Source organism: Bos indicus x Bos taurus, chromosome 16, assembly GCF_003369695.1.
Source record: "Bos indicus x Bos taurus breed Angus x Brahman F1 hybrid chromosome 16, Bos_hybrid_MaternalHap_v2.0, whole genome shotgun sequence".
In the NCBI taxonomy this organism is placed as follows: Eukaryota; Metazoa; Chordata; class Mammalia; order Artiodactyla; family Bovidae; genus Bos; species Bos indicus x Bos taurus.
This window is the reverse complement of record NC_040091.1, coordinates 302,362-319,017: the sequence shown is the minus strand read 5'-3', so window position 1 is coordinate 319,017 and position 16,656 is coordinate 302,362. Positions and strand designations below refer to the sequence as shown.

Sequence of the window (16,656 nt, the reverse complement as noted above, 5' to 3'; positions counted from 1 at the left end):
CAGATCACTATCTTTTTCATTTACCTTCTGTCTATACTGTGTCAGCAGTGGTTCATTTTTCACAGGAAAAGTCAATTTTGATACTTAGAGAGAAAAATTGACCTACTGCAATATTTTTTTATAATCTGATTTGAATGGCCTTCTGTGTTCATAGAAGAAATTTGTGCTTCCCTCAGGAAGACTGCTGTTCCCTAGGATAATTCAAGACCTTTTATATTTCTCTGAGGCTTTTGAGACTAGTTTTCTGATTTCACATCAGATCCCAGGAACACACACTGATACCTCACTCCCACTGGGAATATTTACTGCATAATTACAGTTTTACTGAGACTGAGAAACTTTTTAAACACAAAATTAAGTGATGTCATGTTTTTCTACACGTTAAGAATGTCTCAGGGAAACATATTATTATATTGTGGCTCACAAAATGCTATGCTATTATATGTAAAATTGTATTATATATTTGCCATCTAATTTTATTTAACCTGCTCAAAGCAATTTATCAAACAATTAATAAGCTATACTAGGATGGTGGAATAAACTGGTATAGCCTTAAATTGGTGCAGTGATGCTCAGGCCAAAGCTGTGATGGCATCTTTGAGGAAGAGCAGGAAGATAAAGACTCTGAGTTCAGGAGCTTCGGATGATTCAGTGACAATGGACTCTCCCACAGGAGTGCTTTCTACTATATGTCAGGTCTGGGAAACCAAATGACAATTTTTTTGTTTCTTCTGGAAAAAAAAAAAAGAATAAGGGAGAAAATATGTTTATATTAACTTCAGAAAATTATAGGCATCACTTTTTTTTTTGCTTTATTTTTTATTTTTATTGAACACTCTTTGAAACACAATCATCAAATAACTCAAAATGTTTAATGTCCCAGTGGATCCCACTGACTAAAAGATTAAAATTCGAGTATGAGAAGAAATCAATGTAATTCCAAACTTTAATCTATCAAAATAAATCGAGCTGATGAATTCAGTTAGGTATTTTGTTGGACCTTGAAACATAATCAGTGATCTAATTTAGAGCCTGAAAGAGATCAACTCTTACTTTGGGAAATGTCGTAAGTCTGCCAAAGTAGGGTGACAGCTTTTATGATCCTATATAATCCATGCTAATTGTTCTATTCAGTTATCAGTCACATAAATTTGCAGTGGGTTTGTACAATTCCCTTGTTGGGGAGTATAACCCATCTCTTTGAAATTAGTGGCTCATAAGGACAGTTACATTTGGAATTGTGCAGAATATACAAAAGAGAATTTCAATATATGCTGAAGATCATCATCACTTTTACCTATCAAATTAAAAAAGGGATTTAATTAATTATAATAGTAGTGGTCAGTGTCAATAAGGACTGAGAAAGATGTAACTCTGGTACACATTTTTCTGGAAAGCCACTGGTAACATATTTCCCAAGTCTTAGCCTTGAAAACCATAAAAGCTATATGATTTTTAAATGAGATTTTTTTTCTTGACAGTGAAAGTGGGTCTCCCCATCATGTCCAACTCTTTGTGACCCCATGGGCTGTAGCCTGCCAGGCTCCTCTGTACATTAAATTTTCCAGGCAAGAATATAGGAGTGGATAGCCATTCTTTTTTCCAGGATATCTTCCCAACCCGGGGATCAAACTCAGGTCTCCCAAATTGCAGGTGGACTTATTCTTTGTTAGTTATTAAAAGAAATAATTTAATTACATTTTGATAAAATTGAGAAAAAAATATCTCCAAAGCTACAATGTAACATTGTTTAGAATTCTAACTATAGGGAAAGTTAACAGTGAAAAAATAGAACTTTTTTTTTTAAACTATAGGGCATCATATCTTGGGTAGAAAATGATCATGTTATTTAAAATTATGGTTTTGCATTTTTAAAAATATGGTTAATTTAAAAAATAAAGATATCAAATTGTACATGTAGTGTATATACGCAGATGTAAGTGAAGATGTATATGTAGAGATATGAATGCACAGAGATATCATATGTTATCACTCTCATTTGGCTACAACCCTAAAAAGATAACTCCTTTATCCATATTAAGAAAGGCAACTAAAAACTTCCCCAAGGTCTCTCAAGTACTACAGTGCAGTTTCTATGTAAGTAGGATCTACCATTCAGACATTTTCCTGAGGAAAAAAAAAAAAAACAAATGAAAATCAGGCAATTTTATTCTCTGCCCTCCTTCCTAGCAGCAGGAGAATTATAACATGCTTTCATATATACAGTAATGAGATTGATTCAAGTACTGGAAATCTTGGTATCCAGTATACCTGGTATATTCTCTATGCATGCATGCCAAGTCACTCAGTCATGCCCGACTCTTTGAGACCCCCATGGGCTGTGGCCCGTCAGGCTCCTCTGTCCATGGGATTCTCCAGACAAGAATACTGGAGAGGGTTGCTATGCCCTCCTCCAGGGGATCTTCCAGACTCTGTGATTGAACCCAAGTCTTTTACTTCTCTTGCACTGGCAGGTGGGTTCTTTACCACTAGTGCCACCTGGGAAGTGCATATTCTCCATACCTTGAGCTAATTTCTTTAAAATAGAAAATTCTCCAGTTCTTTAAATTGAAAACATTTCACTTTCCTGAAGTCATACTCTTTTTTATTGCCTGACCAAACAACAAATCGAAGCAAAACGAAACAAAAACAAATTGTAGCAATAATAGCAACAAAAATTGAGTGTTTTGCCTACTTCAGAGTTAAAACAGAAAAATCAACTTGGAAAATTTCCTTCCTTAAGTTTTAGACTAATAATAAGAAGCTAATCCATGATAAAGCCATAGCTTCATCATTTTATGCCCTCTTTATTCTTAGTAATATTTCTTGTTCTAAAGTCTACTTTCTACTTTGTTTTATATCAATATAAATCATGCATGAGATGCTTTCTGCCATTGTATATTTAACTCAATACATCTTCATAATTGAGATTTCTTTAGAAAGCAGTTTAAGTCACTCATTTTAGAGGCACATGAGTTAAAAAAAATGAGTAACATCAATGTAAATTACACTCTACACAGCTATAGGAGTTACCAAAAACTAATTGAAATCTAAAGTTAAATAATAGAAGAGTATGGAATTTTACATCAGTATGTACTGAAGAGCATCAATGCCTGTAGTGTTTCCATATTAAATAATCCTCTTGATTATGCCACACACTGATTTTTAAATCACGATCAGAGGACTTAAGTAATATGTATTTCCATTTTTTCAGAATAAGAATAAAGGAATTGTGTCTCTGAATTAATCAAAAAAATTAGTCATCCTTTGTCAAGATAGATAAGAAACATGAAAATTTATGCCCTGAAAATGGATTATTTATTATTGATTTGAGTCAAGGTTAATATAACATTTCTGCTACTTTCCACTGATATTCTAGTTGATGTAAATATCAAGTAAGCAATGATTTGTAGAAGAATATATTTTATTTATGAATATATAAAATAATGTTGGTTATCACTACATATCAAAATGTTAACCAGAAAAAAGTGATTTACATAATTCACCCTTGTAAGTTTGAAATCATATAAGCATTTGAAATTACCTCATTGAACTGTTTTCAAGTTTTTACTTCATCCTCATGGAAATAGAATTATTTCTCTTAATATTTTTCTCAAAAGGTTTGAAATTTCATTCAAATACAAAGATTATAGAACACAAAACAGATGTGTAAGTAGTTCTAGCAAAACTGATAAGGCAACAGATGAAAGAAAATATAAATATGATTGTTAATTTCAAATTAGATACATGTGCCTATGAGGGTGAAAGTGAAAGTTGCTCAGTAATGTCCAACTCTTTGCAACCCCATGGAGCACAATTCATGAAATTCTCCAGGCCAGAATACTAGAGTGGGTAGCCTTTCCCTTCTCCAGTGGATCTTGCTGACCCAGGAATTGAACTTGGATTTCCTGCTTTGCAGGTGGATTCTTTACCAACTGAGCTATCAGGGAAGCCCCTAAATATCACATTGCTTAGAGGAAAATGTAATCCTCCCTGATATACACAACCATATAGATTAGATTATTTCAATGTTTAGATTATACTTAAAAATTAGAGCTATTTTAAAGCAATGTTCAAGTCCCAGGAAAGCTATTAGCTCCCAATTTTTACAGAAAATACACTCAATTGTTTTATGGAGACTTTCTAGAGAGTCCTGTTAAGGAGAACTAAGATACAGGCTTGATCAAACTGCCATGTGAAGTAATAATATATGTATAATGATTGGGAAGTGATAGGCAGGCAACACAAAACATACAACATGTATAAAGTATCTGTTTTTGTTCTCAGTATTTAAGAAGCAAGCTAATTTTCTTAAGCCTCTTGTAAATTCTTTCATTCTCTATACTGAGACTTTCTTCCAAAATAAGTTAGAATTGTAGCTACAATGTATGCAAAATTTCATTTCTTCAAGCACCTAGCAAGATACCTTGTAGGCATATGACATAAAATAATAGCTTAAAATATGTTTAACTCATTGACTCTTGACCATTATGTTCTTTCAGTTCAGTTCAGTTCAGCCACTCAGTCGTGTCTGACTCTTTGCAACTCCATAAAACGCAGCACGCCAGGCCTCCCTGTCCATCACCAACTCCCAGAGTTTACTCAAACTCATGTCCATCAAGTCAGTGATGCCATCCAGCCATCTCATCCTCTGTCATCCCTTGCTCCTCCTGCCCCCAATCCCTCCCAGAATCTGAGTCTTTTCCAATGAGTCAACTCTTCGTGTGAGGTGGCCAAAGTATTGCAGTTTCAGCTTCAGCATCAGTCCCTCCAACACCCAGGATTGATCTCCTTTAGAATGGACTGGTCGGATCTCCTTGCAGTCCAAGGGACTCTCAACAGTCTTCTGCAACATCACAGTTCAAAAGCATCAATTCTTCGGAGCTCAGCTTTCTTCACAGTCCAACTCTCAGTTCCAAATAAAACTTAACGTCATTCTCTTTTGTTTCTCTTTAAAAATCTGTCTATCCTTCAAGGCCAAGTAAAAGATGCATGATAGCCACTAATGATTTTTTACAGTCTCTTCCCACCAACTGTATTATGATATTAACTAACACCACTGGCTTGGGAGGTTCTTGAAAGTAAAACTATATCTTTCCCTATCATCTATTCACCAAATTTAAAGTACTAAATTAGTCATTTATTTAAGACTACTTGTTAGTCATGAGGAAAAAAGGAATAACAGAACTAGAGTTTACTGCACATATACAATATGTTTGATATATTATCTATATTTTTGTTCTATATACCACTTTATGAACAAAATCATATTAAATTGGTTTTGTAGATAATGACTGAGTCAGGTCAATCCATATTCTCTGACAAATTTAGTCAGAGCCAGGTATAGTCTCCTGATGTAAAACTCATACTTTTTCCATTGTGTTTTTGTTTTTCTAATCTAAAGTGATTTTTTAAGTGAATTTTTGACACATAATCCATTCAAAATCAGAAAAGTGTTCTTTAATAACCAAAGTAAATATTTAGCAGTTACATGCCTTCAATGTGAAAACAATTTTGTTTTCAGTAGTTTGCTGACTGTGTCCTTGACATCTTTATTTCTCAGACTGTATATCAGGAAATTCAACATGGGGATGACCGCTGTGTAGAACACAGACACCACTTTGTGTGCCTCGAGGGTGTGGAGTTGGGCACACAGTAGAGGAAGAGGATGGTGCTTGGGAAGATGCTGATGGCGGTCAGGCGGGAGGCGCCGGTGGAGAAGGCTTTGCGACGACCACCAGCCGATTGCATCTTCAAGGTGGTGACAACAATGAACATGCAAGACATGAGAATGACGAGCAATGTGATCACCTCATTAAAGGTGGCAACAGTGAAAAGAAGCAGCTGGCTGAGATAAGAATCAGAATAAGAGAGGGAAATCAAGGAAGAAAGCTCACAGAAGTGATTGTGTTGAAACCGTGAAAAGAGAATTTGACAACAGCAAACGTGAGAGTCAAGGAGCAAGCCATTCCCCATGCATATGACACGACCACTAACATGGCACAGAGTCTCTGGGACATGACGACTGTGTAGAGAAGAGGGTTGCAAATAGCCACGAAGCCGTCATAGGCCATCACAGCAAACAGAATTAATTCAGTCACCACAAAGGTGCAAACGAGAAAGAACTGCACCATACATCCCCAAAATGAAATGGTTCTGTCTTCTGCAAGTAGGTTCACTGGCATCTTGGGGGCAATGATGGAAGAATAGCAGAAATCCACAAATTAGAGGTGGCTGAGAAAAAAGTACATGGGGGTGTGCAGTTTGGGGTTAACTTTGATGATGACTATCATCCCAAGGTTCCCTGCTATGCTGAAGTTGTAGATGGCCAGAAATACCAGGAAGAGGGGGGCTTGCAGTTCTGGAGAGTCTGAGAAACCCAAGAGGGGGAATGTGGCCCAACAGTTGTATTTCTCTTGGTCAAAGACATGCTTCCTGATGGACAGATCTGAAAATCTGTCTTGGAAATAATATATTAGAAGAGTGAGTGACACATAAAGCATGCTTAGCTGTGCCCTGTGCAGAGGGGATATGAAATGAATCCTGATAGCGGTTCATCAGCCAAGGAAAAAATAGCTGCAGCTTCAGAAAAGAATTACTAGTTACTTTTTTTTCCTCAAAAATTATAAAACTTTATTCTGTTCAAGTTCAGAAATATAATTTTAATGACATACAAATGTAATAATTATAAATCAAGCAATTTTGTTTGTAACATGTAATCAAATCCTCATATGAGACATTCTAATACTGATTTCCATGAATTCTGCAAAATGAAATACTTTTAGCTGATACCATTATTAATAAAAAGTGAAAACACTTGAAATAACTTCTATAATCAGAATTAAGTTTTACATAAAATATGTGCATATTTGTGATGTAAACAAAGATTAGTCTGTGTGGTAAGTAACAACAACTTATTTTTTGCCGTTTAATTGGTAAGTCCTGTCTGACTCTGCAACCCCATGGACTGCAGCCCACCAGACTCCTCTATCCACTGGATTTCCTAGGCAAGAATACTAGAGTGGGTTGCCATTTCCTTCTCCAGGGGATCTTCCTCACCCAGGGATCGAATCCAGGTCTCCTGCATTGGCAGGTGGATCCTTTACCATTGAGCCACCAGGAAACCTATACTTACTTATGCTCATATTTTAAATATGTGATTAGCACTTTAATCATCATTCCTCTTTTTTGACTGAAAAGTTCAGCTAGCAAATTAAATAATGATTTACAGCTTTCGGGAAATAATACCTATTGAGTGGCCTTTTTTACATGTGAGTAACAGAAACTTGAAGAAGCTATGACTTGCCTAGTGACATACAGGCATTGAAGCTCAACTGTAGCTAGAGCCCACGTTCCTTATTTCCCAGTGACACACCCATCTCCAAACAGGCTGTGATTCACATCACAGATTGAGATGAGCACTTCTACTTTGTTAAGATCACATTTTACTGCTCACTTTGCTAATTCTTTTGGCCACTTTAAAGACAAACTTCACTCTCTAAAGCTATAAAAGTTAGTCCAATGTTTATGTGAGGGCTGCAGAGATCTTCTGAAGATCTGTGTAAAGATGGAACATAAAGAATGGATGTTAGGGAAAGCCCTTTTTAGAAATAAATATGGTTAAAAGTCCTAAATATTGACACTTGTCTAGATAATTCTCTCTTCCTTGCTGCTGCTGCTGCTGCTGCTGCTAAGTTGCTTCAGTCGTGTCCGACTCTGTGCGAGCCCATAGACGGCAGCCCACCAGGCTCCCCCGTCCCTGGGATTCTCCAGGCAAGAATATTGGAATGGGTTGCCATTTCCTTCTCCAATGCATGAAAGATAAAAGTGAAAGTGAAGTTGCTCAGTCGTGTCTGACTCTTAGCGACCCCATGGACTGCAGCCTACCAGGCTCCTCCATCCATGGATTTTCCAGGCAAGAGTACTGGAGTGGGGTCTCTCTTCCTTAGGCACCTAGAATACTCATATTGTCAGAAGCATGGATGAAAATTGAGATTCTCCACACTCTGATGACACTTAAAATAAAGGAGTTCTTAATATAGAAAAAAAAAAAAAAAAGGATGGATTTCTTAAACTGGCACATAGACAGGAAGCCCAGTTACATTTGAATCTCAGGGAGATAATGAATTAATGCTATAAATGCATCCCAACTATTCTATGGAGGTTTTCATACTAAACATTCATTGCTTATTAGAAGTTCAAAGTAAATTTACCATTCTGTATTTTTGATTGCTAAATCTGTCAACCTTATATCTAGAAGAATTTAGAATGTTATAGTGAACAATACATTCCACTTGGAACTTCCTTGTTTTAGAACAATAGGGTCTTGCCTGCCAGAAATTCCCTCCATCAAATAATGAAGACTTCTTGCTCAGACTAATATATCTGGTAAAAGGTCATCTCTATTTCCACATCCCTAGAACCAAGTGACTCTAGATGTTTCAGCATTAAAGGTTAGAGGTCCCATGTAGCAGGACTCTTGATGGTCCTGCATGTTCAGATATCCAAGGATTTAAGGATCAGTCAGAAGGTGATCTTTCCAAATTAATTCTCACTATTATAAAATTCTTTACTAGTGACCTTTCTCAGAATTTCTCAAACTCAGCACTATTGATATTTTGTGCTGATTTATTCTTTTTTATGGGTACCTACACTGTTCAAGGTACCACATATAGCAGCATCTCTGGCCTCTATGACAGCATCACCCTCCCCCTGGTCTCTCCATTGTGGCAATAAAAAAGATCTCCAGATATTGTCATGTGTACACTTGGGAGGGGAGAGAAGGTGCATTAATTGCCTGTAACGGAGAACTACTGTCTTGTTTCTTTTATTCTGGTAGCTATTCATTTTTCTTCTGTTTGACTTAAAACTATTTCTTATCTCCCAAATGATGTTATCATATGGATTAAACAATTTAGTTTATCTTTGGATCTGGAAAGAATGGTCTAAAATCTTCTTTCTAGAATGGAATTGGAGAAATCAACCTGCCTGACTTCAGGCTCTTTTACAAAGCCACAGTCATCAAGACAGTATGGTACTGGCACAAAGACGGAAATATAGATCAATGGAACAAAATAGAAAGCCCAGAGATAAATCCACGCACCTATGGACACCTTATCTTTGACAAAGGAGGCAAGAATATACAATGGATTAAAGACAATCTCTTTAACAAGTGGTGCTGGGAAAACTGGTCAACCACTTGTAAAAGAATGAAACTAGAACACTTTCTAACACCATACACAAAAATAAACTCAAAATGGATTAAAGATCTAAATGTAAGACCAAAAACTATAAAACTCCTAGAGGAGAACATAGGCAAAACACTCTCCAACATACATCACAGCAGGATCCTCTATGACCCACCTCCAAGAATATTGGAAATAAAAGCAAAAATAAACAAATGGGACCTAATTAAAATTAAAACCTTCTGCACAACAAAGAAAACTATAAGCAAGGTGAAAAGACAGCCTTCAGAATGGGAGAAAATAATAGCAAATGAAGCAACTGACAAACAACTAATCTCAAAAATATACAGGCAACTCCTACAGCCCCGTTCCAGAAAAATAAATGATGCAATAAAAAAATGGGCCAAAGAACTAAATAGACATTTTTTCCAAAGAAGACATACAGAGGGCTAACAAACACATGAAAAGATGCTCAACATCACTCATTATCAGAGAAATGTAAATCAAAACCACTATGAGGTACCATTTCATGCAAGCCAAAATGGCTGTGATCCAAAAGTCTACAAGCAATAAATGCTGGAGAGGGTGTGGAGAAAAGGGAACCCTCTGACACTGTTGGTGGGAATGCAAACTAGTACAGCCACTATGGAGAACAGTGTGGAGATTCCTTAAAAAACTGGAAATAGAACTGCCTTATGACCCAGCAATCCCACTGCTGGGCATACACATTGAGGAAACCAGAATTGAAAGAGACACTTGTACCCCAATGTTCATCGCAGCACTGTTTATAATAGCCAGGACATGGAAGCAACCTAGATGTCCATCAGCAGATGAATGGATAAGAAAGCGGTGGTACATATACACAATGGAGTATTACTCAGCCATTAAAAAGAAAACATTTGAATCAGTTCTAATGGGGTGGATGAAACTGGAGCCTATTATACAGAGTGAAGTAAGCCAGAAAGAAAAACACCAATACAGTATACTAACGCATATATATGGAGTTTAGAAAGATGGTAACGATAACCCTGTATACGAGACAGCAAAAGAGACACTGATGTATAGAACAGTCTTTTGGACTCTGTGGGAAAGGGAGAGGGTGGGATGATTTGGGAGAATGTCATTGAAACATGTATAATATCATATATGAAATGAGTTGCCAGTCCAGGTTCGATGCACGATACTGGATGCTTGGGGCTGGTGCACTGTGACGACCCAGAGGGATGGTATGGGGAGGAAGGAGGGAGGAGGGTTCAGGATGGGGAACACATGTATACCTGTGGCAGATTCATGTTGATATATGGCAAAACCAATACAATATTGTAAAATTAAAAATAAAAAAAAATATATATATATGTAAATTTAAAAAATAAAACTTATTTCTTATGATTTCTTCCTAATTTTTTTTTCATTTTGCTTTTTTGAGCTGACATATTTTTCCCCCTGCTCTAAAATCTTGTTTAGAGCTAGTCCTATTGATTATATTTCTCCAGAAGGTTCATTTCATTCTTTCAGTTCAGTTTTATGTAAATACCTCCCTATTGTCTGAAAAGTCACAGAAGCACAGAGCCACATAACTAAAAACTCTCAGGCCCCTCTGTCCTTCTCCTCCCAGGAAACACTTGTCCAGGAGACTATGAAGAAGCTCAGTTACACCAAGGACCCTCTACAGAGCTCCGTAGAAAGTATGGCCTTCCTGTTCTAAAAACATAACATTTGCAGGGGCTCAAACTTTCCCTAAAATAATTTTCCTTATAAAGAACTGACAAGCCTAAGATATCTTCTAGATCACCTTACACGGGAAAGAACCTGCAGGTGGGAAGGGCAGCCTCCCCTCCAGCCTCTGGACAGTCACTGATTTAGGGGAGAGGACTCTCATGTCTCTTCTATTCCTGGTGTCAACAAGACCCTAGAGAAAACTCCCTGCCTTGTTCTTTGGAAGCCTCAGAACAAGCAATTAGAATTAATGATTGTTTTCTGATGAAATTCTGATTTCTTGAAAAACAAACAGCAGCTTTAGAAATATTTTATATGAAAATTGATCAAAATTGTCAATGTCTTCTCCCCATGCTCCATGATCACTGAGGTAGAATCCAAACATTTTGTATAGTAACAAGAGACAGCAAAAGTTATGCTTACTAATAAGTAAATACACTTTTAGTATATTGTTTTATTCTTTTAAATTTTTTCTAGACTTACTGAAGTACAATTGACAAGCAAAAATTGTATATATTTCAGGTGTACACTTTAATGTTCTGATAAATAAATATATATTTAATCTGGCATGAGCAAGTGCACATACAATTAAGTTAATTTTCTTTTTTGTAGCTTGAATATTGAATATGATCAACATTGATGGCAAAACATTTACAAGGAACTCTGCAACTTATTTACATTCATTGTAATATTTAATTTTGTGTGTGGTTTATAAATGTTATCTCCTCACCCTCACTGAGGATTACTGTATCCAGCTAGAGGAATAATATAGTTCTGTTCATGTATTAATATGACAGTTTCTGATAGAAAATAGTATATGTTATAACCTTGTATAACACCACTGGGTGTTGCAGAGAAAACTTTGTACTTTGAATGTTATATAATACTACTCAAGTCTCCTTCATTGCAGGCAGATTCCTTACCATCTGAGCCACCATGGAAGCCAATTGTTAAATAATATATCCTTTATTCTTTAGTAAAGAAAAAGAAAAGAAGATGGAATAGGGACTGTTGGATATTACCCAGGGTCTGATAGAAGTATCAACACTAAGATCATACTTAATAAATGTTACCGGATATGTTACATACCAACAGGGAAAGAAATCATTCTCAGTAAATGATGTTGTGAACATTTCTATATAGTTTGGCAATGAGAGCTGCACAATTTGTTTATAAGTACTGTTTAACTTAACAAAGTATAAAACAACAACAAAAAACCCATAAGCTTAATACTTACCAAAATTTGAGTTCAAATATCATCCAAATTTGAGATAAAATATAGAATGGAGCTGGATTTATTTTCACTGCATTTGTTCTTTAAATCACTAAAAGTAAATGTAAGTACATAAAAATCTAGACTGCATATTGAAAACAAAACAAAAACCAACTACAAAGTAAACTACATATCGAAAAGCATGCCTGATACATAAAATTAAATGTTACCAAACTATGATATTTTGTAAATATTCTTCATAGAGGTTGGCAATTTTAAGGTGTAAAATGTTTTATAAATTATTTTGAAAAACTTGAACACCCAATGGAAATGTAAGCAAAGTGAACAGATATGAAAGGACATCATTGAACATTAAAATGCTTCCATCTTTTAAATTTCTCTTGCTGTTGTTTTTCTCCATTGCTTCTAATTTTTAGGTTCACATAGGAAATAACCCATAAATCCATGTGAGGATGTTTTCTGAAGTCTTATTTTATCTAAAATATATTATTAGCGAGAAATGTTTCTTTATACACTTTTTCTTGCTGATCTGTGTACTTTGAACACATGATTTTACTTGACACAAGGTATAAATATAGAAATAAAGTTGAATGCTTTATCTATATTTCCATGGTCCTGTGATTTATATATTTCTTTCGCTCCCTTCCACAATTCTGAATCACTCTTTCCATTCTATCTGATCAACAAAGTCACCAGCTTCAAAGAATATTTATTTTTGATGGCTAAAATTCCTTTTGGAACAAGTTGCCCAGGAAAACTTCATTTAGTTACTAAGTCTAAAATCAACTAAGGAGACTCTGAGTTTCCACTGCAGAGGGCACAGTTTCCAACCCTGGTCCAGGAACTGAGATCCTGTATGCCTTATAGCAAAGCCTAAAAAACAAAACCCATAACAACAACAACAACAACAAAGCAAAGCAACCCAAGAAAATATAGCAATTCTTACTTTAGAAATTATAAGGAAATTATGACATTTTTTGTACAATATGGAACTATGAAACTTTACTTAGGTCTTAAAAGATGACCACCACACTCTGTCATCTTTGGTTTATAAATATTACAAAGAATAAAGTATAATGTATCTATAATTAAAATAATAAAATGAAGATAAAAGGCTTGAGGACTACTTGAATATTCAGTTACTGAGAGATTTATACAGTAAGTGGAGCTTCCCAACTGGCACAGTGGTAAAGAATCTGCCTGCCAATCCAAGAGATGTGAGTTCGGCCCCTGGGTCAGGAACATCCTCTGGAGGAGGAAATGGCAACCCACTGCAGTATTGTTACCTGAAAAGGCCCATGGACAGAGGAGCCTGGCAGGCTACAGTCCATGGGGGTCACAAAGAGTGGGACACATATAAGTGACTGAGCGAGCGTACGCGCGCACACACACACACACACACACTAAGTGAAATGAGAACAGGTTAGAAAAAGAAACTCTGCGTTGTGTACTGCAATCCCTAAAAAGTTATGGTTGTAGCCTTTTGTCATATTTTCATGTCTACTCTTCGATTCTTTGGGCCACAATATTGCTGCTGGGACTTGCTATCTGAATCCCCAGATGCACTTGTTAACTGGCTTACCTTTCAGTTCAATTCAGATCAGTTGCTCAGTTGTGTCCAACTCTTTGCAACCCTATGAACTGCAGCATGCCAGGCCTCCCTGTCCACCAACAACTGCCAGAGTCCACCCACTCTCACGTCCATTGAGTTGGTGATGCCATCCAACCATCTTATCCTCTGCCATCCCCTTCTCATCCTGCCCTCAATTTTTCCCAGCATCAGAGTCTTTTCCAATGAGTCAGCTCTTAGCATCAGGTGGCCAAAGTATTGCAGTTTCAGCTTCAGCATCAGTCCTTCCAATGAACACCCAGGACTGATCTCCTTTAGGATGGACTGGTTGGATCTCCTTGCAGTCCAAGGGACTCTCAAGAGTCTTCTCCAACATCACGGTTCAAAAGCATCAATTCTTTGGTGCTCAGCTTTCTTTATAGTCCAACTCTTACATCCATACATGACCACTGGAAAAACCATAGCCTTGACTAGACAGACCTTTTTTGACAAAGTAATGTCTCTGCTTTTTAATATGCTATCTAGGTTGGTCATAACTTTCCTTCCAAGGAGTAAGCCTCTTTTAATTTCATGGCTGCAATCACCATCTGCAGTGATTTTGGAGCCTCAGAAAAGGCTTACCTTTAGGTTCAGCCAAAGGCAGAAAAAAAGAGAAAGGGGAGGGGGAGGAAAAGGAGGAAAAGTTCAAAGGAAATGGGAAGGAGAAAAGAAAGAAATGTCTTCTTGCTTTCCAGTTTCTTACCATACTCTACTCAGAAGCAAAAGCAGCAGTCTGGCTTGTCCCAGGGACCAAAGACCAACGGGGCCTGTGCCTAGAAGCTGAAACGTGTAGACACCCTTAAAGCTCTGTCTCTTCCTCATAAGCCTCATATCAGATGAGCAGAGCATGTCCTCCAACCTCTGAGATTCTGACAAGGATGCTTCTTCCCTGTTGTCCGCACACACAAAGAGTGATAGCTGCTTTCTGAAGTTAGTAATCATTAAATCAGAGACTGCCTTGGTGATCCAGTGGTTAAGAGCACACCTCCAATCTAGGCACCACAGGTTCAATCCCTGGGCGGGGAGCTAAGATCTCATATGCCACGGGGCAACTAAGCCCACACACTATAACGAGACAGCCTATGTGCTAAAACAAGAGAAGTCCACGGACTGCAACTAGAGAAGCCTGCATGAAGCAACGAAGACCCAACACAACCAAAATAATTAAATAAATAAAATACCATTAAAAGAACACATTCTTCATCTCTCCAGGCTTCCAAAATCTAACATTCCACATATTCAACCTCACTAGGGATTTCTTTTCCTAAGTGGACCTGCCTCATATAACACACCATGTACAACATATTCAACATGGAATAATTTTGAACCAATTTACAATCTTAAAAGTCAACATGGTACTTTAAGTTCTAATATTAAACTCAATATACATACAGTTTATATACTAGTTTTTATTCATCTAACTATCTAGTAAAAAATAAAGATAACTTATAATATGTAAGTGATAGTGAGAGAGAAAGGAATAAATAGTTCCAGGTCTCAAAGATTTTACTGAAACACATGTAAAGTATCTTCCTAGTGCCAGTGAGTACCTACATGTTGTCAAAATGTAATCTCGGTACAATGTTGAGAGATTAACACTAATAACCATTGTTCAAACTTGAGGAAACAGAAATTAAGAAGTTTGTATTACTTGTCAAATTAAAAAATGAGAGTCAAATTACCTATCCTGGTTTTCATAAACTCCAGTGTAGTTCTTTCTAACATTAGTATAGACACACAGAGAGATGCTTCATTGAGAAAGTGAATGCAATGTAGAAATTTACATAAAACATAATAGAAGCACAAATAGAGTATAGTGGCACATATGAACCAAGGTTGAAGGAAGACATGAAGTTTAAACACATAAAGGAAGGATGAACAAAGGTCATTTTATCAAGACACAAAAAGAAATATACACAGAGGTCAGAAGTCCACTTTTGAGTCACAGTAAACATTAAATGCATATTTTTAAAGTAAGCCTGAAGAAATAATTAAAAGTGAGAAAAGAGGCAAAAGTCAGAAATGCTGCTATCCATAACAATGGCTATTAGATAATTGCATACATAGACGTATCTGATGGTCTATAGTCCATGGGGTCGCAAAAGATCTGAACCTGATTTAGTGACTAAACAACAACCAACCAATACATACACATATATAATCTATCAATATATCTACATAATGTGTAGGTATATACATTTATAAGCATATAGACATAACTGGGAGATATTATAGGTTTGGTATATTCACTTTATTGTTATAAGGCAAATTAGGCTTCCCTGGTGGCTCAGACAGTAAAGAGTCTGCCTGCAGTGCAGGAGACCCTGGTTCGATCCCTGGGTCAGGAAGATGCCCTGCAGAAGGAAACATTGCCTTAAAAAAATCCCTGGATGGAGAACCTGGCAGGCTACAGTCCATGGGGTTGCAAAGAGTTGGACACGAATGAGCAACTTCACTTTCACTTTCCAATAAGGCAAATATCATTAATAAAGCAGGTCAACACATTTTCAGTGTGCATATGTCTAAGTGTGCACACTGAAATATTACTTCTAATAAATATACATATATTGGGACTTCCTTAGTGGTCCAGTGGTTAAGAATCCACTGTCCTTTTCAGGGGACTTGTGCTTGATCCCTTGTGGGGCAACTAAGATACCACATGCCACAGGGAATTAAACCCAAGCACTGCAACTAGAGAAGTCCACAGGCCACATAGAAGAACCAGCCAAAATAAAATAAAATAATTTAAAAAATTTATGCAAATCAATAAAAACTAAAAAATATGCATATTCTAGTTGAAAAATACTTTAAAATGCTAACCACCATCTAAACTTTCAGTGAGTTATAATCTTTTTCAATAGTAACATCAGAGATGGCAGATCACCATAACTTATACAGTAATGAAAAAGTTT

The 16,656-nt window shown here is 36.6% G+C and overlaps 1 pseudogene; it reads right to left on the bottom strand.

The window, feature by feature from the left end:
• Positions 1–5,497: 5,497 nt before the first annotated feature.
• LOC113907059 lies at positions 5,498–6,430 on the bottom strand (annotated as a pseudogene).
• Positions 6,431–16,656: the final 10,226 nt, after the last annotated feature.